This window comes from Meles meles, chromosome 7 (assembly GCF_922984935.1).
Source record: "Meles meles chromosome 7, mMelMel3.1 paternal haplotype, whole genome shotgun sequence".
Classification (NCBI taxonomy): domain Eukaryota; kingdom Metazoa; phylum Chordata; class Mammalia; order Carnivora; family Mustelidae; genus Meles; species Meles meles.
The window spans coordinates 88,347,183-88,368,951 of record NC_060072.1 but is presented as its reverse complement, the minus strand read 5'-3'; the positions used below and the strand labels follow the sequence as shown (position 1 = coordinate 88,368,951).

The window sequence follows — 21,769 nt, the reverse complement described above, 5'->3', positions numbered from 1 at the left end:
TATTTGGCTAAAAACTCCACCAAAAAACTATGAGAACTGATAAATTCAGTAAAGTTGTAGGATATAAATTAATATTCAGAAATCTGTTGCACTGTTATACACTAACGATGAAGTAGCAGAAAGACGAGAAATCAATCCCATTTACAACTGAATCAGTAATAAGCATTGGGGCACATGTTAGTAGAGCATGCAATCCCTGATCTTGAGGTTGTGGGTTCAAGCCCCACACTGGTTGTCGAGATTACTTAAATGCCCCCTCCCCCCAGAATAACAACTCTGTACCCATTAAGCAATAACTCCCTATTCCCCTCCCTCTGGCTCTTTGGTAACCCCTTGGCAATCACCATTTTAAAAAAAAAGGGATGCCTGGTGGGCTCAGTCAGTTAAGCATCTGCCTTCGGCTCAGGTCATGATCCCAAGGTCCTGGGATCAAGCCCCACATCCGGCTCCTTGCTTGGCAGGGAGCCTGCTTCTCCCTCTGCCTGCTCTGCCTGTTTTGCCTGCAGCTCTCCGTGCTTCTGCTTTCTCCCTGACAAAATAAATAAATAAAATCTTAAAAAAAAAAACAAACCCCGAGTGGGAGGTCGGGGAAGCAGGTGGTGGGTAATAGAAAGGGCACGTATTGCATGGAGCACTGGGTGTGGTGCAAAAACAATGAATACTTTTACGCTGAAAATAAACCAAAAATAAATAAATAAATACATAAAGCTGCTAAATAATAAAAAAATAAAATAAAAATTTTAAAAAGAAAAAAAAAAACAACAACCCTGAAACACCTAGGAATAAGCTTAAACAAGGAGGTGAAAGACCCATACTCTGAATACTATGAGATACTAATGGAAGAAACTGAAACGACACAAATGGGAAAATATGCCATGTTTATGGATTGGGAAGAATCAATACTGTTAAAATTTTCATATTACCTGAAGTAATCTACAGATTCAGTGCACTCTCTAACAAAATACCAACAGCACTTACCACAGAACTAGAATAAATAATCCTAAAATTTGTATGGAAACACAAGAGACCCCAAACATCTAAAGTGATCTTTCTAAGAAAGAGTAACAAAGTTGAAGTTATCCCAGATTTCAAAAGATACTACAAACCTACAGTATTCAAAAACAGTATGATATTGGCATAAAAACAGACACATAGATCAATACAACAGAACAGCCCAGAAATAAACCTATGCTTATATGGTCAATTAACCTACTACCAAGAAAGAATATACAATGGTGAAAAGACAGTTTCTTCAACAAATAGCGCTGAGAAAACAGGACGACTACATGCAAAAAAATGAAATTGGACCACTTTCTTACACTACACATAAAGATAAACTCACAGTGAATTAAATACCTCAATTTGAGACCTGAAGCCATAAAACTCCTAACAGAAAACCTAGAGGCACCTGGGGGGCTCAGGTCATGATCCTGGAGTCCTGGGATTAAGTCCCACATCAGGGTCCCTGCTCAGCAGGGAGTCCGCTTCTCCCTCTGACCTCTCCCCTCTCATGTTCTCTCTCTCTCAAATAAATAAAAATAAATCTTAAAAATAAATAATTAACTTTAATAAAAGAAAAAAACCTAGGTATTAATTTTCTTGACATCAGCCTTAGCAACATTTTTCTAGATTCAGCTGGGTGCAGTGGTGCCCGCCTGAAGTCCCAGCTACTAGGGAGGCTGAGGGAGGAGGATCACTTGAGCCCAAGAGTTCTGTAGTGCGCTATGCCGACTGGGCGTCCGCACTAAATTTGGCATCAGTATGGTGACCACCCAGGAGCAGGGAACCACCAGGTTGCCCAAGGAGGGGGGAACTGGCCCAGGTCAGAAACGGAGCAGGTCAAAACTCCCGTACTGATCAGATGTGTCTCCTCAGACAAGGGAAACAAAAGCAAAAATAAACTATTGGGACCATACAAAAAAAAAAAAGCTTTTGCACAGCGAAGGAATCATCAAGAAAACAAAAAGGCAACCTGCTGAATAGGAGAAGGTATTTGCAAATACATATTTGGTAAGGGTTAATATCCAAAATCTACAAAGAACTTATATAATTCAAAACCACAAATAACTCAAGTAAAAAAATGAGCAGAGGACCTGAATAAACATTTTCCAAAGACATACAAGTAGCCAACAGATACATTAAAAGGTGCTCAGAAATCACTAATAATCAGAGAAACACAAACCCAAACCATAATGAGATACCACTTTACACCTGGCAGGGGGCTACAATCAAAAAGACAAGTAACAAACACTCGTGAGGATATGAAGAAAAATGGACCCGCACGCACTGCTGGTACAGCTACTGTGGAAAACAGTATGGAAGTTCCCAGAAGATTAAAAAGTACAACTATTTTGTGATCCAGTAATTCTGCTACTGGGTATTTACCCAAAGAAAACAAAACACTAATTCAAAAAGATATAAGCACCTCTATGTTTACTGCAACATTATTTACAATAGCTAAGATATGGAAGCAACTCAAGTGTCCACAGACAGATGAATGTTAAGAGTCCTGCATCGGGCTCCTTGCTCAATGGAGAGCCTGCTTCTCCCTCTTCCTGCTGCTCTGGCTACTTGTTATCTCTTTCTCAAAAATAAATAAATAAAATCTTTAAAATACATAAATATTGTATTTTTAATTTAAAAACCAAACAAACATTAATAATTTTTAAAAACCTACTAAAAAAACTCTTTACCATGATCTACAAAGCCCTGCACAGACTGGCTCTTTCCTGCTTCATCTTAAACCATGTTCTCCTAGTTCTGCCCACAGTGGAACCTGACAGTTCCTTTCATTTCTCCTGCTCCCTCTCAAGATATTCCCTCACATGCCTTAGAAAGGTCTTTCCTTCCTTCCTGCAAAGTTAACACCTATTCATCCTTCAGATCTCAAATCAAGCATTATTTCCTTAGAGCTGTCCTATTCCCCACACACTCAAATCACTATTTTTTTTTTTAAGATTTTATTTATTTATTCGACAGACAGAGACCATAAGTAGGCTGAGAGGCAGGCAGAGAGAGAGAGAGGAAGGGAAACAGGGCACCCCACCGAGCAGAGAGCCTGATGCGGGGCTTTATCCCAGGACCCCGGAATCATGACCCGAGCCAAAGGCAGAGGCTTTAACCCACTGAGCCACCCAGGCACCCCTCAAATCACTATTATATAGGCTCTCATTAATCCTATGTACGATCCTCTGTACTTCTCAGGGTTACACCTGTACATCTGGCTGAATATTTGGTCCATGTGTTATCTCTTCCACTAGACAGCAAGTGCTGTGAAGAAGAGGGTCTGCTCTCCCTCTGCCCTTCCTCCTCTCATGCTCTCTTTCTCTCTCATTCTCTCTCTTAAATAAATAAGTAAAATCTTAAAAAACAAAAAAAAGCCTTAAAAAAAGAAAAGTCTGCCCAAAAAAGAAAAATTTCACACACACATACCTCCTCCCATCCCCCAAAAGTATGACACAGTGTATGGAAAGAGAGGAGATACGTGTGTCAAAGAAGAGTAAAATCATCCAGTTTTCTGTCATCTAGGAAAAAAATGCTGGAAGACTGGAACAAGGCGAAGGCAGGAGAAAAAGGATATATTCTTCTATCCAGCAGATTTCTTAGCCTGGCCCCTGGCAAGGGCCGTGCAATTCCGCTTGGGGAAAGACATTTGAGAATCACTACAACATGCCCCTCCTGCAGAAGATCAGCAAGAACATCCAGCCAAGAGGAAGCTCACTGATCAATAAGAATAGTAGAATGCACGGAATTCATAGCTTTCTCCCCATGATCCTTTAGTCTTGCAAAGTTAATTTTTTTAAAATTTTTATTCTAATTTTATTCTAATTCTATTTTTTTCTTATTCTAATTTTTTAAAACTTTTCCTCTTTCCCCTTTTATCATTAACTGTTTATCTTAACAATACCTTTCTAAAAAAAAAATCTTTTTAAACCTTCATTACTATAGTCATATTATACACTTCATTATATCTAACTTTATTTTTTGTATACAATCAGAGATTTTTCTTCTAAAAAATTTTGGGATACAATTTCTTCTACCAGATCAAAATATACCCTAAATCTAGCACAGGGCTTTGCTCTAGCTTAGTCTCTAGCCTGAGCACATTCTACCCCCCACCTTTTTTTTCTTTTTCTTCTTTTTCCAACCAACTTAGCTTATCAATTCCTTTTTCAGAACTTTTTCTTTATTTTCATCTTAACAGTCATATTCCATCCCTCCATTGTGTTTACCCTTATTTTTGTGTATATATATATATTTTCCTTTCTTTAAAATTTTGGGAAGTAGTTTCTTCTAAAAGACCAAAAATCAAGTGGGTGGTATATATATATTCCCCCCCCCTTTTTTTTTTAAGATTTTTTATTTATTTATTTGACAGACAGAGATTTTTTCAAGTAGGCAGAGAGGCAGGCAGAGAGAGAGAGGAGGAAGCAGGCTCCCTGCTGAGCAGAGAACCCGATGTGGGGCTTGATCCCAGGACCCTGGGATCATGACCTGGGCCGAAGGCAGAGGCTTTAACCCACTGAGCCACCCAGGCGCCCCTCCCCCTCTTTCTTAAAATTTCTTTTTACCCCCTTCCTTCTTGCCCCAGTTTGGGGTCTCTTCTGATTTGGTTAGTGGCATACATTTTTCTGGGGTCTTTGCCACCCTTTTAGTATTTTATTCTCTCATTCATATATTCTTATCTGGATAAAATGACAAGGCAGAAAACTCACCACAAAAAGAACAACAAGAGGCAGTACTGACGGCTAGGGACCTAATCAATACAGACACTGATGATTCTCAAGGTGCTAGCTGGGCTTGAAAAAGGCATGGTGGATATCAGAGAAACCCCATCTAAAGAAATAAAATCTCTTTCTGGAGAAATTAAAGAACTAAAATCTAACCAAGCTGAAATCAAAAAAGGAATTAATGAGGTGCAATCAAGAATAGAGGCTCTTACTGCTAGGATAAATGAGGCAGAAGAGAGAATTAGTGATACAGAAGATCAAATGAAGGGGAATAAAGCAGCTGAGCAAAAGAGAGACAAACAACTACTGGACCACAAGGGGAGAATTCGAGAGATAAGTGATACCATAAGACGAAACAATATTAGAATAATTGGGATTCCAGAAGAAGAAGAAAGAGAGGGGCAGAAGGTATATTGAAGCAAATTATAATAGAGAATTTCCCCAATACGGCAAAGGGAACAAGCATCAAAATCCAGGAGGCACAGAGAACACCACCTCAAAATCAATAAAAATAGGTCCACACCCCATCATCTAATAGTAAAACTTACTAGTCTAAGTGACAAAGAGAAAATGCTGGAAGCAGCTCAGGACAAGAAGTCTGTAACATACAATGGCAGCAGATTTATCCACAGAGACCTGGCAGGCCAAAAAGAACTGGCATGATATATTCAGAGCACTAAAAGAGAAAAATATGCAGCCACGAGTACTATATCCAGCTAGGCTATCATTGGAAATAGAAGGAGAGATAAAAAGTTTCCATCACAAACAAAAATTAAAAGAATTTGCAAACACCAAACCAGCCCTACAGGAAATATTGAAAGGGGTCCTCTAAGCAAAGAGAGAGCCTAAAAGTAGTAGACCAGATAGGAACAGATTCAATATACAGTAACAGTTACCTTACAGGCAATACAATGGCACTATATTCATTATCTTTCTTTTTTTTTTTTTTTTTTTTTTTTTTTTTTTTTAAAGATTTTATTTATTTATTTGACAGAGAGAAATCACAAGAGAGGCAGGCAGAGAGAGAGGAAGGGAAGCAGGCTCTCCGCTAAGCAGAGAGCCCGATGTGGGACTCGATCCCAGGACCCTGAGATCATGACCTGAGCCGAAGGCAGCGGCTTAACCCACTGAGCCACCCAGGCGCCCCCTGAATGTAAATGGGCTAAATGGCCCAATCAAAAGACATAGGGTATTAGAATGGATAAAAAAATCAAAACCCAGGGCGGCTGGGTGGCTCAGTGGGTTAAAGCCTCTGCCTTCGGCTCCGGTCCCTGATCCCAGGGTCCTGGGATGGAGCCTCACATCGGGCTCTCTACTCCACGGGGAGCCTGCTTCCTCCTCTCTCTCTACCTGCCTCTCTGCCTAGTTGTGATTGCTCTCTGTCAAATTAATAAAATATTAAAAAAAAAATCAAAACCCATCAATATGCTGTCTGCAAGAAACTAATTTTAGACCCAAAGACACCACCAGATTTAAAGTGAGGGAGTGGAAAACAATTTACCATGCTAATGGACATCAAAAGAGGGCTGGGGTGGCAATCCTCATATCAGATAAATTAGATTTTAAGCCAAAGACTATAATAAGAGATGAGGAAGGACACTATATCATACTTAAAGGGTCTGTCCAACAAGAAGATCTAACAATTTTAAATATCTAGGCCCCTAACATGGGAGCAGCCAACTGTATAAACCAATTAATAACAAAATCAAAGAAACACATCGACAATAATACAGTGATAGTAGGGGACTTTAACACCCCCCTCACCGAAATGGACAGATCATCAAAGTGAAAGATCAACAAGGAAATAAAGGCCTCAAATGACACACTGGACCAGATGGACATCGCAGATATATTCAGAACACTGCATCCCAAAGCAACAGAATACACATTCTTCTCTAGTGCACATGGAACATTCTCTAGAACAGATCCCATCCTGGGTCACAAATCAGGTCTCAAACAGTACCAAAAGTTTGGGATCATTCCCTGCATATTTTCAAACCACAATGCTCTGAAACTATAACCCATTCACAAGAGGAAAGCTGGTAAGAACTCAAATACATGGAGGCTAAAGAGCATCCTACTAAAGAATGAATGGGTCAGCCAGGAAATTAAAGAAGAATTTTAAAAATTCATGGAAACAAATGAAAATGAAAACACAACTATTCAAAATCTGTGGGACATGAGGAAGTATATAGCAATACAAGCTTTTCTCAAGAAACAAGAAAGGTCTCGGGGAGCCTGGGTGGCTCAGTGGGTTAAAGCCTCTGCCTTCGGCTCAGGTCATGATCCCAGTGTCCTGGGATCGAGCCCAGCATCGGGCTCAGCAGGGAGCCTGCTTCCTCCTCTCTCTCTGCCTGCCTCTCTGCCTACTTGTGATCTGTCAAATAAATAAATGAAATCTTAAAAAAAAAAAAAAAAATCTCCCAACAAACAAAAGCCCAGGGACAGACGGCTTTCCAGGGGAATTCTACCAAACATTTCAAGAAGAATTAATACCTATTCTCCTGCAACTGTTCCAAAAAATAGAAATGGAATGAAAACTGCCAAACTCATTTTATGAGGCCAGCATTACCTTAATCCCCAAACCAGACAAAGACCTCCATCAAAAAAGAGAATTACAGACCAGTATCTTTAATGAACACAGATGTGAAAATTCTCACCAAAATACTAGCCAATAGGATCCAACAGTACATTAAAAGGATGATTCACCATTACCAAGTGGGATTTATTCCTGGGCTGCAAGGTTGGTTCAACATCCGCAAATCAATCAATGTGATACAATACATTAATAAAAGAAAGAAAAAGAACCATAAGATACTCTCAATAGATGCTAAAAAAGCATTTGACAAAGTACAGCATCCTTTCTTGATCAAAACTCTTCAAAGTGTAGGGATAGAGGGTACATACCTCAATATCATCAAAGCCATCTATGAAAAACCCACAGCAAATATCATTCTCAAAGGGGAAAAACTGAGAGCTTTTCCGCTAAGATCAGGAACACGCCAGGGATGTCCATTATCACTACTGCTATTCAACATAGTACTAGAAGTCCTAGCCTCAGCAATCAGACAACAAAAAGAAAGTAAAGGCACCAGAATCTGCAAAGAAGTCAAACTATCACTCTTTGCAGATGATATGATACTTTATGTGGAAAACCCAAAAGATTCCACTCCAAAACTGCTAGAACTTATACAGGAATTCAGTAAAGTGTCAGGATATAAAATCAACGCACAGAAATCAGTTGCATTTCTATACACCAACAACAAGACAGAAGAAAGAGAAATTAAGGAGTCAATCCCATTTACAACTGCACCCAAAACCATAAGATACCTAGGAATAAACCTAACAAAAGAGGCAAAGAATCTGCACTCAGAAAACTACAAAGTACTCATGAAAGAAATTGAGGAAGGCACAAAGAAATGGAAACATGGATTGGAAGAACAAATATTGTGAAAATATCTATGCTACCTAAAGCAATCTATGCATTTAATGCAATCCCTATCAAAATACCATCCATTTTTTTTGAAGAAATGGAACAAATAATCCTAAAATTTATATGGAACCAGAAAAGACCCCAAATAGCCAGAGGAAGGTTGAAAAAGAAAGCCAAAGTTGGTGGCGTAATTCCAGACTTCAAGCTCTATTACAAAGCTGTAATCATCAAGACAGTATGGTACTGGCACAAAAACAGACACATAGATCAATGGAACAGAATACAGAGCCCAGAAATAGACCCTCAAATCTATGGCCAACTAATCTTCAACAAAGCAGGAAAGAATGTCCAATGAAAAAAGACAGTCTCTTCAACAAATGGTGTTGGGAAAACTGGACAGTCACATGCAAAAAAATGAAACTAGACCATTTCCTTACACCACACACAAAAAGACTCAAAATGGATGAAAGACCTCAATGTGAGACAGGAATCCATCAAAATCCTTGAGGAGAACACAGGCAGCAACCTCTTTGACCTCAGCCGCAACAACTTCTTCCTAGAAACATTGCCAAAAGCAAGGGAAGCAAGGGCAAAAATGAACTACTGGGACTTCATCAAGATCAAAAGCTTCTGCACAGCAAAGGAAACAGTCAACAAAACCAAAAGACAGCTGACAGAATAGGCAAAGATACTCGCAAATGGCATATTAGATAAAGGGCTAGTATCCAAAATCTATAAAGAACTTATCAAACTCAACAGCCAAAGAACAAATAATCCAATCAAGAAATGGGTAGAAGGGCACCTGCGTGAATCAGTGGGTTAAGCCACTGCCTTCAGCTCAGGTCATGATCTCAGGGTACTGGGATCGAGCCCGCATCGGGTTCCCCACTCAGCGGGGAGCCTGCTTCCCCCTCTCTCTCTGCCTGCCTCTCTGTCTACTTGTGATCTCTCTCTCTCTGTCAAATAAATAAATAAAACCTTTAAAAAAAAAAAAAAGAAATGGGTAGAGGACATGAACAGACATTTCTCCATAGAAGACATCCAGATGGCCGATAGACACATGAAAAAATGCTCAACATCACTTGGCATCAGGGAAATACAAATCAAAACCACAATGAGATACCACCTCACACCAGTCAGAATGGCTAAAATTAACAAGTCAGGAAACGACAGATGTTGGAGAGGATGCAGAAAAAGGGAAACCCTTCTACACTGTTGGTGGGAATGCAAGCTGGTGCGGCGACTCTGGAAAACAGCATGGAGGTTCCTCAAAAAATTGAAAATAGAGCTACCCTATGACCCAGCAATCGCACTACTGGGTATTTACCCTAAAAATACAAATGTAGTGATCCGAAGGGGCACGTGCACCTGAATGTTTATAGCAGCAATATCCACAATAGCCATATGGAAAGAACATAGATGTCCATCAACAGATGACTGTATAAAGAAGATACAAGATACAAACACACACACACACACACACACACACACGAATACTATGCTGCCATCAAAAGAAATGAAATATGGGGCACCTGGGTGGCTCAGTGGGTTAAAGCCTCTGCCTTCGGCTCAGGTCATGATCCCAGAGTCCTGGGATCGAGCCCCACATCGGGCTCTCTGCTCCGCGGGGAGCCTGCTTCCTCCTCTCTCTCTGCCTGCCTCTCTGCCTAGTTGTGATTTCTCTCTGTCAAATAAATAAAATATAAAAAAAAAAAAAAAGAAATAAAATCTTGCCATTTGCAACGACGCTGATGGAACTAGAGGGTATTATGCTGAGCGAAATAAGTCAATCAGAGAAGGGCAATTATCATATGATCTCTCTGATAGGAGGAATTTGAGAGGCAAAGTGGGGGGCTTGAGGGGTAGGGAAGGAAAAAAAATGAAACAAGATGGGATCGGAAGGAAAACAAACCATAAGACACTCTTAATTAAAACAAACTGAGGGTTTGATTAATCACTTTTAAAACAAACTGAGGGTTGCTGGGGTGAGTAGGGGGTATGGAGAGGGTGGCTGGGTTATGGACGTTGGGGAGGGTATGTGATATGGTGAGTGCTGTGAAGTGTGTAAGCCTGATGATTCACAGACCTGTACCCCTGGGGCAAATAATACATTATATATTAATAAAAATAATTTTTTAAATTTTTAAATTTTTTAAAGATTAAAAAAAAAGTTTGAGGTTTCTTAAGTGTGCAGTCCCCCTCAGCAATGATGCAAACTCTACAGTACTCCGTGTAATTTTTGGAGGGCAAGGGAGACTGAGCAAACATGAAATTCACGCTATTTGCTATACCATGAGTTTTAAAACCCCTTTTCTCTGAACCAGGATTCTCATGTCTTCTGCCAACATTCATGAAACTGAGGCACTCTACCTTATTAGCTTGCATTCATATTTCTTGACACTTCTCCATCCTCTGCTTCACTTATATTCTGAAGACTCTAGATTCCAAATGACCAGGGTAAAATTTGAGCTAGGGCAAGAACGAAGGGTAAACAGAATTGCTTATCGAGATAGATCTGAACTGCTCTCAAAGGAGAGAAGGATATGAAAGAGCAGGGGTTTTCTTCTAGGTAAAGATAGGAGACACTCTTCCCTCTATTAAGCTGTGACTTCCAAAGTACTCTGCCGTCAGAGTAAGGTAATAGAAGGAAAGTTGCATGGATATGGGGAAGGAAGGGCTGAAGCCTCAAACCCTTAAAATGGTTCCCCAGAGACCTGGTAACTCTAAGTTCTTTCTGGAGAAAGGCACTCTCATCCTTGGCCACAAAGAATTCCTATAAACAATTTTTCAAGATCATTACACAGCAAGGAATAAAAAATAACCAATCACACAAAGTACCACGAGCAAGAGGCAAAAACAAAAGACAGCAGAATCAGACATATTATAAAACAATTATGCTTACTATGTTTAAAGAAGATTATGCTTCAAGATAAGCTTGAAAATATCCTCAGGAAAGACAAAACTACAGTAGACTGGAAAATGAACCAGATAAAGCACATTAGACAGAGCTAGAAGAAAAATCAGTGCACTGGATGACAGGAAAGAAACTGTGAACTGTGAACTGAAACACAGACAGATGCAAAACATAAAAGGCTAAGACATGAAGGATAGAGTAAGAAGGACAAAGAGAGTTTTTCAGAGGCAAAATGTGAAGAGATAATGGCTGAATGTTCTATAACTAATGATAGACACTAATCCATAGATACAAGAAGCTTACTAACTCCCATGTGGAATAAATAAAAAAAATTCTAATAAAAACACAACACAATGGAAGCTGCAGAACACCTGAAGATAAAGACTTTATAAAAGCCACCAAAGGAAAAAAAAAGACTGATTATATTTAAAATAGCAATAGTCAGAGGACTTCTCAAGGGCAAAGTGAAAGACAGGACCCAGCACAATGTGGAGGAAAAAAAAAAAAAAGTAGAATTCTATGCCCAATGAAAATCCTTTTCAAAAAGAGCTAGGTATTTTTAACAAAGAGAAACAGTCACCACTATCTGCTGAGTTACACCAAATGAAATTCTAAAGAGGTAGTTCTCAAATAGGAAAAATTTTCACCCTCACTGACATCTGGGTTGTCAAAATGTGGGGTGCTGCTGTCATCTAGTGGGCAGAGGCCAGGAATGTTGCTAGCCATCTCACAATGCACAGTCCCTTACAACTAAACTATCCAGCCCCAAGTACCTACAGTGCTAAAGTTTTTCTAAAGCATATACTTAAGATTAAAAAAAAAAGTAATCTCAAATGACATTTTAGACATGTATGAAAGAATGAAGAGCAAAGAATATGTGGGGGAAAAATCAAATAATTTGCTGCATGAAACAATTATGTCTTATGGGATTAAAAGAGAAAAAGATAAAATTAAGTCCGAACAATGACAGTAAGTTAGAAAGAGGATATATGAAAGTAAGTATTCTAAGGTTACTGGATTATCTGAGAATAAAGGTATAACTTTAGACCTTACTAAGGAGATGTTCTATAATTAGGATAATCACTACAACAGTGGGAATCAAGTCTACGTGCAGTCCAAACTGATGTAAGTAACGATGAGACAGAATGAGAAGAAATGATTCAAAAGAAAAGAAAAAGAAACATGGAATATGTGGGGCAAAAAGCACAAAGAAAGATGGTAGGTCTAAACTTCTATGTGTCAGTGATTATGTTAAATGTACATGGACCAAAGTTCTGTTAAAAATCTAGGAGACTGGGGCGCCTGGGTGGCTCAGTGGGTTACAGCCTCTGCCTTTGGCTCAGGTCATGATCTCAGGGTCCTGGGATCAAGCCCCATATTGGGCTCTCTGCCCAGCGGAGAGCCTGCTACCTTCTCCTCTCTCTGCCTGCCTCTCTGCCTACTTGTGATCTCTGTCTGTCAAATGAATAAAAAATAAAAATCTTAAAAAAAAAATCTAGGAGACTACAGGGGCACCTGGGCGGCTCAGTCAGTTAATCATCTGCCTTTGGCTCGTCATGATCCCAAGAACCTGGGATAGAGAGATCCCTGAGTGGGGCTCCCTGCTGAGCAGGGAGAGGTTCTCCCTCTTCCCCCAATCCACTCATGCTCTCTCACTATCTCTCCCAAATTAATAAAATCTTAAAAAAAAAAAAAAATCCAGGAGACTACAATGGCATTACTATCTGTGACAACATGGATGTACCTTTAGGGCATTATGCTAAGTGAAATTAAGTCAGAGAAAGACAAATAACCTATGATCTCACTTGTATGTGGAATCTAAAACAAACAAAAAACCCTAAACTCACAAAGAGAACAGACTAGTGGTTACCAGAGGTGGGGGGTGGGAATAAGTGAAATGGTGAATGTGGTCAAAAAGTACAAACTCCCAGTTATAAAATAAATAAGTCATGGGGATATAAGGTACAGCATAATGACTACCGGGTCATGATCTCAGGGTCCTGGGATCGAGTCCCGCATCGGGCTCTCTGCTCGGCGGGGAGCCTGCTTCCCTCTCACTCTCTCTGCTTGCCTCTCTGCCTACTTGTGATCTCTCTCTGTCAAATAAATAAATAAAATCTTTTAAAAAAAATAATAATAATACTGTATTATGTATTTGAAAGTTACAGAGAGTAAATCTTAAAAGTCCTCATTATAAGAAAAAAAATTATAACTATTATGGTGATGCAATGAATGTTTTTAAAAAAAAAAACAAAAAACATTTTATTTATTTATTTGACAGAGAGAAAGAGATCACAAGTAGGCAGAGAGGCAGGCAGAAAGAGAGGGGGAGGCAGGCAGAAAGAGAGGGGGAAGCAGGCTCCCCGCCAGAGCAGAGAGCCTTCTAGATCCCAGAACCCTGAGATCATGACCCAAGCCAAAGGCAGAGGCCCAAGCCACAGAGCCACCAAGTGCCCCTATGGTGATGAATGTTAACAAGACTTATTGTGATGATCATCTGGCAGTGTATACAAATACTGAATCACTATGTTGTACACTTGTAACTAATATAATGTTGTATCTCAAAAACAAAAACAAAACGAAACACCAAACCCAACCAAACCAAAACCACAATGAGATACTACCACATACCCACTAGATGGTTATAACTTAAAGAAATAAGAAACTCATAATACCAATTTGGGCACTTGGGTGGATCAACAGTTCTCACACACCTTTTTTTTTTTTTTTTTAAAGATTTATTTGAGAGAGAGAGCAGGCACATGCAGGGGTGGGGTGGGGAAGCACAGAGCCCGATTGCAGGGCTCTATTCTTGAACTTGAGATCATGACCTGAGCCAAAATCAAAGAGAAGCTTGATGGACTGAGCCACCCTTGCGCTCCAGTTCTCATGCACTTCTGATGGTGTTAAAAACTGGCACACAATTGTAAAACTCTTGGCAGTATCTTCTGTAACTAAACATCTGCATACCCTAAGTCCAAACAATTATGTGTAGCACAGACATATACAAGAACGTGCAATAAGCACAATTCGGGGCAGCTGGGTGGCTCAGGCATTAAGCGTCTGTCTTGAGCTCAAATCATGATCCCAGAGACCTAGGGTAGAGCCCTGGAAAGAGCTCCCTGCTCAGCAGGAACGCTGCTTCTCCCTCTCTCGCTCCTCCTGCTCATGTTCCCTCTCTTGCTGTGTCTCTCTTCATTAAATAAATAAATAAAATCTTAAAAAAAAAGCACAATTCACAATATCTAATAATTGGGGGAGGGAGGGAAATGGTAGTCCAGGAGACTAGATTAAACAACAACAACAAAAAAAATCTAGCTTTAGGTGTTAACAAGAGATACATTTAAAATATAAGGACACAGAAAATTTGAAAGTGAAAGCACAGGAAAAAAGATGTCATTAAGATACTACCAAATTAAAGCCAAGTAGTATCATATTAGACTTTAATACTTTGAAAAGTATTTCTGGAAATAAAGACACACCAAAAAAGGACAATTTTCCTGGAATATTCAATAATTTAAAAACCTACAATCAGGGGCGCCTGGGTGGCTCAGTGGGTTAAACCGCTGCCTTCGGCTCAGGTCATGATCTCGGGATCCTGGGATCGAGTCCCACATCGGGCTCTCTGCTTGGCAGGGAGCCTGCTTCCCTCTCTCTCTCTCTGCCTGCCTGCCTCTCTGCCTACTTGTGATCTCTCTCTGTCAAATAAATAAATAAAATCTTAAAAAAAAAAAAAACAACCTACAATCAAGTGCCTTCTTAGTGTAGTAGGCAGCACATCATCGGTCTCATAATCTGAAAATCCTAAAAACCTACAGTCATAAAATAACATGGCCTTATATGATATATTCAATCACACAGCAAAAACTGAAGAACCCACTAGAAGAAATCAGTCCACAATTATACTGGAAGATTAATACATTTCTCTCAGCCTTTGAACAAGCAGACAAAAGTGATAAAGATATAGAAGATTTTAAAAGATTTTTTTGTTAGGAAGCAGAAGAGAGTGCAAGTTAGCAAAAGCAGGGGGAGTGTCAGGCAGAGCAAGAAGCAGGCTCTCCACTGAACAGGCAGCCCGATTCAGGACTCGATCCCAGGACCCTGGGATCATGATCTGAACTGAAGGTGGATGCTCAATGACTGAGCCACCCAGGCATCGCAAGATACATAAAATTTAATCAACAAAATCAACTTGACCTAATGTATAGAGCTGTGCATACTTTCAAGCATGCACTAAACATTTTTTTAAATTTACCACAGATTCTATGAGAACAAAGTTGTATTGCAAATTAGTTCTTAGTTTATTAATTTTGGAATCAAAGTTACACATATTCTACCACTTCATAGGAAAAGGCATTAAGGAACCACAAAATTGGGGCACCTGGGTGGCTCAGTCAGTTAAGTGTCTGACTCTTGATTTCAGCTCAGGTCATGGGACAGAGCCCCGTGTCAGGCTCTGTCCATACCAGATTCTCCACCCTCACCCCCACTTACGTACTCTCGCAAAATAAATACAATCTTAAAAAAAAGAGAACCACAAAATTGCTTCTCAGATAAAATACTCAAAATTATATCATTATTTAGAAAAATGCACTGAATATGAAAAATCTGAGATACAAACTCAGTGTTCTTTTAATGAACACACTAAAGGTGGGAGTCTTAACCTTAAGAACAGAAACTTGCTGATTACAGTGCCTCTGAACTGTTGTAGGTGATACAATGTGGTAAACTTTCTTCTGAGGCCCAACTGTTCTTAGTTCTATTATCACAAAGCCTCTTTTATCAACAGAATGCTACTATGTGTACTCATATTTCCTTTGAAGAAACTTACATATAATCAAGATCTCCTGGGTTTCCAACATCCACACATTTTCAGTAACCTCACCAACTCTACCTTACCACATTATAATACAGTTTTGCTACTACCACACGTCAGTTGTGGATGAGAATATTCATTCTGCATTTGGGGGAATATTCACCTCTTATCACAGATTTTTTTTTAAAGATTTTATTTATTTATTTGGCAGAGAGAGATCATAAGTAGGCAGAAAGGCAGGCAGAGAGAGTGAGAGGGAAGCAGGCTTCCTGCTCAGCAGAGAGCCCGATGCGGGACTCGATCCCAGGACCCTGAGATCATGACCTGAGCCGAAGGCAGCGGCTTAAACCACTGAGCCACCCAGGCGCCCCTCTTATCACAGATTTTTAAGATGAGATCTCTCATGTCAAATTCTTTCATATACATTAAACTTAAATTATGAACCTGTCTGCTCGCTTAGTTCAAACATATTACATTACAGGGGTGCCTGGGTGGCTCAGTGGATTAAGCCGCTGCCTTCGGCTCGGGTCATGATCTCAGGGTCCTGGGATCGAGCCCCGCATTGGGCTCTCTGCTCTGCAGGGAGCCTGCTTCCTCCTCTCTCTCTGCCTGCCTCTCTGCCTACTTGTGATCTCTCTCTCTGTCAAATAAATAAATTAAATTAAATTAAAAAAAAAAAAACATATTACTTTACATAATTTGGGGCAGTTATCAAACATATTTATGGGCCAGCTCCAGAAATATTGTAACACTACAGACACAATTATTATTATAAGATGACATATCTAAATTATCCAAAAATGTCTAGAATGGGTAAAATTTCATTATAGCATGATACCTGCAAATTGTATCTACTCTCACATCCCTTCGAAGAAATCAGATATTCTTTATAAATATATTTTCTCATACTTTACCAAGCTAAGAGTCATCCATTCAATAAATAACTCATTTCATCCTATCTGCAAAATGAACAGACAGATGATGAGAACAACTGAGCTGTTTATAACTCTTAATCTGCTTTCAAAATGAAAGATCTCTTCAAGCATCCATGGAATATTCAAAATACCATAACCTAGATAATAAAAAAAAAACTTTAACAAATTTAAAAGAATTGTATTGGGTGAGACTGGTGGTGGGTATTATGGAGGGCACATATCGCATGGAGCACTGGGGTGGTACATAAACAATGAATTCTGGTACACTGAAAAGAAATTTAAAAAATTAAAAATTAATTAAAAAAAAAAGAATTGTAATCATACAGAATATGTTTTCTGACCATAATGGACTCAAACTAGAAATCAGTAACAGAATTACAACAGAACATCATTAAACACATGGACACTAAACAACAAACTCCTCATTAAGCAACTGTCAAAGAGGAAGTCTAAAAAGATATTTAAAATATACACAGGAGTGAATGAAAATGGAACTGCAACATATTAAAATTGTGGAAGGCATCTCTAACAGTGCCGAGAGGGAAATAATATAGCATTAAATGTTTTCAATAGCAAAGAGAAAAGATCTCAAATCCATAATGTAAATTCTGGGAGCACCTGGCTGGTTCAGTCAGAAGAGCGTGCAACTCTTGATCTTGGGATTGAGAAATCAAGCCCCGAGCGGGGCACAGAAATTGCTAAACACCACCACCACCACCACCACCACAACACAAAACAAACAAAAAAATAATATGTTCCTCACTCAAGAAACCAGAAAAAGAAAGTAGAAAAAGATGAAGAAAATAAGCTCAAACTGAGCAGATGGAAGAGAATAATAAAGATAACAGAAATCAATAAACTGAAAACAGGAAAAAAGAGAAAATCAATAAAACAAAAAGCTAGTTTTCTGGGTTGGGGGTGGTGGTCAATGAAATCTATAAACCCTGGAAAGACTGACAAAGATTAAAAAAGAGAGAGAAGACACAAATCACCATCACAAGTAAGGAAACAGGGGTATCATTATAGACCTGTGACAATTAATTAAAGGAAACCTTACTAAACTGGAGTGGGAGGCCAGATTTTGGGGGGGAGGGTGTATTACCCACTCAATGTCAATTACAGGAAGCATTACCAATTATGGGCTCCAACAGGGAAACACAGTACACTGCATTTCCTAGAAGAAACTATCTCCCTGCATTTCAGCTAATGAGAAACTATCATTACCCTGAACTCATGCTTTTCTCCAATGAACTTTCTTTCAAAACAACCTTTTCCAATTTCCTCCTTCTGCTCCATAAAACAATGTTCTTCTCCTGTGTTTGTGAGATGTGTCTATGGTTTTGCCACAACTCTGCAGGTCTCAAATTGCAATTCTGTTATTCCCAAATAAACCCATGTTTGCTGATAAAGTAAATGTTTTAAGGTTAATTTTTTAAAAAAAGATTTATTATTGGGGCGCCTGGGTGGCTCAGTGGGTTACAGCTCAGGTCATGATCCCAGGATCCTGGGATAGAGCCCCGCGTCGGGCTCTCTGCTCAGTGGGGAGCCTGCTTCCTCCTCTCTCTCTCTCTCTCTCTCTGCCTGCCTCTGTCTATTTGTGATCTCGGTCTGTTAAATAAATAAATAAAATCTTTTAAAAAAATAAAATAAAATAAAAAATAAAAGATTTATTATTTGAGAGAGAGCGAGCGAGAGAGCACGCAAGCTAGCAGAGGGAAAGGGAGAAGGAATCGCAAGCAGACCCCCTGCCTGGCAGAGCACAGAGCCCAACACTGGGGTCAATCCCATAACCCTGAGATCATGACCTGAGCTGAAATCAAGAGTCAGATGCCTAAACAAATGAGTCACTCAGGCACCCCTAAGGTTAATTTTTAATAATTTTTAACATCATTTGGTGATGAGAAGTGAGGTCAAGGGAAGATCCCCAATAACCCCAATAACTGTTTGGTAAGCAAACAGGCACCCAGTAGCCACAGAGATAACTGAGTTCACTACTTTCTTACACATCATGGAGTTTGAAGGTTAAGTTTCCCCCTATATTCAAACTCTGCTCTGTGTGTTTGGTCTCTCTAGGGTTTCTTTTTTTTTTTTTTTTTTAAGATTTTATTTGTTTATTTGACAGACAGAGATCACAAGCAGGCAGAGAGGAAGACAGAGAGAGAGAGAGAGGGAAGCAGACTCCCCACTGAGCAGAGAGCCGGATGCGGGACTCGATCCCAGGACCCTGAGATCATGACCTGAGCCAAAGGCAGCAGCTTACCCAATGAGCCACCCAGGCGCCCCTCTCTAGGGCTTCTTAAAGATCTACTTTAAGGCTTTGTCTTTTCTGAGAATACTCCTCTGGCCTTCAGTCCATCTCCTTTTTAGAACCAGAGTTTTCCCACTGAACTGTACTAAATTTCAGTCTAATTCCTTTGGAACTGGGCTGTTCCTACTGGATAGTCTGATTCCTTTTGGAACCAGGCTGTTCCTCTTCAAACAGTTCTGTTTAGGAATTGTTTTTTTTTGCTCTAGAAAACAAAGAAACCCCTAAAAAATGGGATCTCTGTCATCAAATTGTTTTGCGGCACCACCACCCCCTTACTGGGACCCTGGCCTGATTTTGTAATTTTTTATTAAAATTTTTAAAATTTTATAGATTTATAGGTAATCTGTAAACCCAACATGGGGCTCATACTCACAACTCTGAGATCAAGAATTATATGCTCTTCCAACTGAGCCAGCCAGCTGCCCCCATTTTATATTTCAATATTATACTCCTTCCTCGTGCACATTTCTAGTAAACAGACCGATTTAATCAAAAGTAACTTACGAGATGCCTGGGTGGCTCAGTTGGTTAAGCGGCTGCCTTCGGCTCAGGTCATGATCCCAGAGTCCTGGGATCGAGTCCCGCATCAGGCTCCCGGCTCCATGGGGAGTCTGCTTCTCCCTCTGACCTCCCCTCTGATGCTCTCTCACTCTCTCAAATAAATAAATAAAATCTTAAAAAAAAAAAAAAAAAAGGTAACTTAGAACCTCAAATGGCCATTATGGGGAACTTCCAATCCTTCCAAACTTACTTTCCTCAAAACTGAATTGAAGAGTTAAGGCTCTAAAATTGTGGAAACTGAATGGGATTTTTGATTCATATTTTGAAGCTTCCAAATGTTATCAGGAATCTAAAATTGCCTCTCCACGGGGCGCCTGGGTGGCTCAGCCCTTAAGAGGCTGCCTTCGGCTCAGGTCATGGTCCCGGGGCCCTGGGTTCGAGCCCCACATTGGGCTCCCTGCTTCTCCCTCTCCCACTCTCCCGCTTGCCTTCCCTCTCTTGCCGCGTCTCTATCAAATAGATAAATAAAACCTATAAAAAATTTTTAAAGAAATTAAAAATAAAATTGCCTGTCCACAAAATAGAACGTCTAGACTAACTGAGGAAAACCTTTAAAGACAGACAAAAAGGCTTGTGAGGTCGCTGTTCCCCTCTCCCTTGTCTTCTATGCCAGAGTTGAGGCCGGACTTCCACCACCATCCACCATCCTGACCTCTTCTCTGTGCACCCTGCTCCCCCATGCTAATTCTTTCACCAAACTTCCCTTTTTCCCTGAACCACTCTCCCCACTCCCTACCCCTGAGCCTATCAGAATCTGTCCCTTTAAAGTTATCTTTTGAGGATCCAAATGAACCCCCAATTTCTTAGGTTCTCTGGACTAAGGCCAAACTGAGAGTCAGAGTTAAAGAGTTTTGCTAAAGTGATGCAGGACCACCCCCCACAATAGCTTTGCTAGAGAATTTAATAAAGTTATTCAAATTCATAGTTTCTCAGATTTTTTTTTAAAGATTTTATTTATTCATTTGACAGAGATTACAAGTAGGCAGAGAGGCAGGCAGAGAGAGAGGAGGAAGCAGGCTCCCTGCTGAGCAGAGAGCCCGATGCGATGCAGGGTTCAAACCCAGGACCCCGAGATCACGACCTGAGCCAAAGGCAGAGGCTTTAACCCACTGAGCCACCCAGGCGCCCGTTTCTCAGATTTTTATCAATTAGTCTACATGCTTGTTGATGAGGACCAGGCTTAAAACTGCATGAAGCCAGCCTGATGGGAAGATCCTGAAGGGGATTTAGAGAAACAAACTCTAACTTTTGGCAGGATGCTAGAAAACTCACTGTAAATCTCCACTGAGCCACGGCAGTAGACTTTTCTAACTAAGCCTGTTGACTAGAACAAGATTCAGACTTGCACACAAAAGCCTGATGAACCTGTTTTTGACCAGGCAATCAACTCCAAATTGTCTTTAAAAACTTCTGGTCCTCCTTTAGATGTTCAATCTGCCTAGGTAGCATTTAACCATGTTATTAATGGGCTGAACCAGTTCTTCTGGGATGGTAAACTGCCCACTCCAGATTTAGTCTAAATTTAGCAAACCAGCTTGCTAGTACCCCAGAGGAGTCACCTAAAATGAAGACTGCTAAAATTCTCAACTTTTAACTCTGGCAAATGAAGGACGTTCATCAAAGCCCCCTAGTTTCTGCTATTATTGCAAAGGATCATGACATTGGAAAAAAGGCTGTTACCAACTTAAGTGCTCCAGGAGCTTCAGCCACTGAGACAGCCTAACAAATGCCCTCCTAATTCCCAATGAAGGAGCTCCAAGAAACTACCGAGGCTCTTCCTAATCTTCCCTCTTAACTGGCTTGGAGCAACCACTCTCCATACTGGGAATGAATCTCTTTCTGTCCTTACTGACACGGGAGCTACACTCTTGGTCCTCAAGCCCACTGCTATAAAGCAGCCTCTGTCTCAGAGTACTAAAACAGTTCAAATAGTGGCGTCTCTAATGAACCTCAACATGTTCCTGTCTTTGAACCTGTTCCCCCTTGTTTAGGGCTTTTGAGAGATATGCATCCTTTTCTTTCTTTCTTTTTTTTTAAGATTTTATTTATTTGACAGAGAGAGATCACAAGTA

General features: G+C 40.0%; 1 protein-coding gene across 6 annotated transcripts in view; it reads right to left on the bottom strand.

Annotated features, from left to right (window-relative positions):
- ATF1 (activating transcription factor 1) overlaps positions 1–21,769 on the bottom strand; it is an 80,727-nt gene that overhangs the window by 36,396 nt on the left and 22,562 nt on the right. Inside the window, exon 1 of one of the 6 annotated variants that reach the window (XM_046012535.1) lies at positions 19,641–19,658. The exons of the other annotated variants lie outside the window; for them this stretch is intronic. The gene's annotated coding sequence lies outside the window, so the exon portion shown is untranslated. Of the gene's footprint in view, positions 1–19,640; positions 19,659–21,769 lie in introns of those variants that run through there. 6 annotated transcript variants of the gene reach the window in all.